Source organism: Brassica napus, chromosome C9 (genome assembly GCF_020379485.1).
Source record: "Brassica napus cultivar Da-Ae chromosome C9, Da-Ae, whole genome shotgun sequence".
Lineage (NCBI taxonomy): Eukaryota > Viridiplantae > Streptophyta > Magnoliopsida > Brassicales > Brassicaceae > Brassica > Brassica napus.
The window spans coordinates 45,320,883-45,323,174 of record NC_063452.1 but is presented as its reverse complement, the minus strand read 5'-3'; the positions used below and the strand labels follow the sequence as shown (position 1 = coordinate 45,323,174).

General features: G+C 45.2%; 1 non-coding gene across 1 annotated transcript; it reads right to left on the bottom strand.

Moving 5' to 3' along the window:
* Window positions 1-286: 286 nt before the first annotated feature.
* Window positions 287-393, bottom strand: LOC125593497. Its single transcript, XR_007329401.1, has one exon. It is a non-coding gene; the product is annotated as a small nucleolar RNA R71 (small nucleolar RNA).
* Between the last annotated feature and the right edge of the window lie 1,899 nt (window positions 394-2,292).

Sequence of the window (2,292 nt, the reverse complement as noted above, 5' to 3'; positions counted from 1 at the left end):
CAACTTTGAGATCAAATCAGGACTCCTCAACGTGATCGAGAACAACAAGTATCATGGCTTGGCTCTAGAGGACCCATTTGATCACTTGGACAGGTTCGACAGCTACTGTGGGTTGTCAAAAACCAATGGTGTGTCTGAGGATGCCTTAAAGCTGAAGTTATTCCCTTTCTCTCTGGGGGATAAGGCACGACAGTGGGAGAAGTCTCTACCAAGTGACTCAATCACCACTTGGGATGACTGCAAGAAAGCTTTCTTGGAGAAGTTCTTCTCTACTTCAAGAACTGCTAAGCTGAGAAATGAGATCTCCAGTTTTCAACAGAAAGGCTTGGAAGGCTTCAGTGAAGCCTGGGAGAGATTCAAGGGCTACCAAGCTCAATGCCCACACCATGGCTTCTCTAAGGAGAGCTTGCTGAGCACATTCTACCGTGGTGCTCTTCCTAAGTACAAGGCCAGACTGGATACAGCTAGCAATGGGTTCTTCTTGGGGAGAACTGAGAAAGATGCAGAAGAGCTGGTTGACAATATGGTAAAGAGTGATGCTGTCTACAGTGGAGACCACGACAGAGGCAGTTGAACAGATGACAAGCAGACGATGAGAGAGTTAAAGGCTCTCCAGGATAAGATTGACATTCTCATTGCTGATAAGGCCACCCAAGAGCAGCTGCACTTTGTTGGTAACCCAAACAAAGAAGCCACACCTGTTGTCCAGGAAGTTGATGGTTTGGAAGGGCAAGAAGAACTGTGCTTCATCAACAACAATGGTAGCTGGTACAAAAAAGAGCCAAACTTTCAGTACAACAACTACCAACAGAGATCTTACCCCAACAACCAACAGAGTGGTTATCAGCCTCGGAACAACCAGCAAGGCAGCTATCAGCCTCAACAAAACCCTCCTCCCGGTTTCAACAACAAAGGACAACAACCTGCCCAACAACAACCTACTACTTCTACCTCTACTCCTCCAGTCAGCAGCACTGATGCCCTACTGAAACAAATCTTGGAGTCTCAGACAAGAAGTGAGAAGCATGTTGGCTATGAGTTGAAAAACCTTCACGCAAAGATTGATGGAAGCTACAATGAGCTCAACAACAAGTTCAGAACCTTGGAGAACCAGTTTGCTGCCATGAACACTCAACAAAATCGCCAACAAGGTTCTTTACCTGGAAAATCTGAGCAAAACCCCAAGGAGACCATGAAAGCTATCACCCTCAGGAGTGGTAAGGAGTTACCTCAGAAAGCTCTCACCAAGGATGCTGAGAAACAAGGTGAGGGGGTTGCCATCAACATAGATGATGAAGTGGTGATTGTTGATGAGAAAATCAATGATGAAATCTTGGAGAAGATTGTGGAAGCGAAAGGTAAAGGAAAGGTTGGGGAAGAGAAGAAAACAGTGAAAGATGGTGAAGTTGTTGCTCCAGCAAGTGAAAATTCTTTTGTTCCTCCTCCTTATGAACCCAAACTACCATTCCCTGGTAGATTCAAGAGGCAGCTGCTAGAGAAGTACAAAGCTCTATTTGAGAAGCAAATGAGTGAAGTTCAAGTCACAATGCCCATCATTGATGCTTTCATGCTAATTCCTCAATATAGTAAGTTCCTGAAAGATGTTGTAGCTGCAAAGAAGAAGGAGATGGAGGGCATGATGATTCTCACTCATGAGTGCAGTGCCATCATCCAGAGGCTTGTTGTTCCAAAGAAGCTAGAAGATCCAGGATGCTTCACATTACCTTGTGCTCTTGGACCTATGGTATTTGATAGATGTCTCTGCGATTTGGGAGCTAGTGTCAGCTTGATGCCTTTATCTGTTGCTAAGAAGCTTGGTTTCACTCAGTACAAGAAGTGTAGACTGTCTCTGGTATTGGCTGATCGTTCAGTGAAGTACCCGGTGGGTATCTTGGAGGACCTCCCCGTTATGGTTGGAAAATATGAGATCCCTACAGACTTTGTGGTGCTTGAGATGGGTGAGGAAGCTGCAGATCCTTTAATCCTTGGAAGGCCTTTCTTAGCTACAGCAGGAGCAATTGTTAATGTGAAAGAGGGCAAGATTGATCTCCACTTGGGTAAAGGGCATGTTCTTCACTTTGACATCAAGGAGGTAATGAAGAAACCAACAGTTCAAGGGCAAGTTTTCTACATTGAAGAGATGGATGCCCTTGCTGATGAGCTCCTTGAAGAATTGTCAATAGAAGACCCTCTACAGCATGCTTTGACGATAGAGAGGCCAGCTGAAGTGATTCAGAACCTGGAGAGTGCTGCCTATGGGATGATGTTGGATTCACACAGAGGATTTGGTAG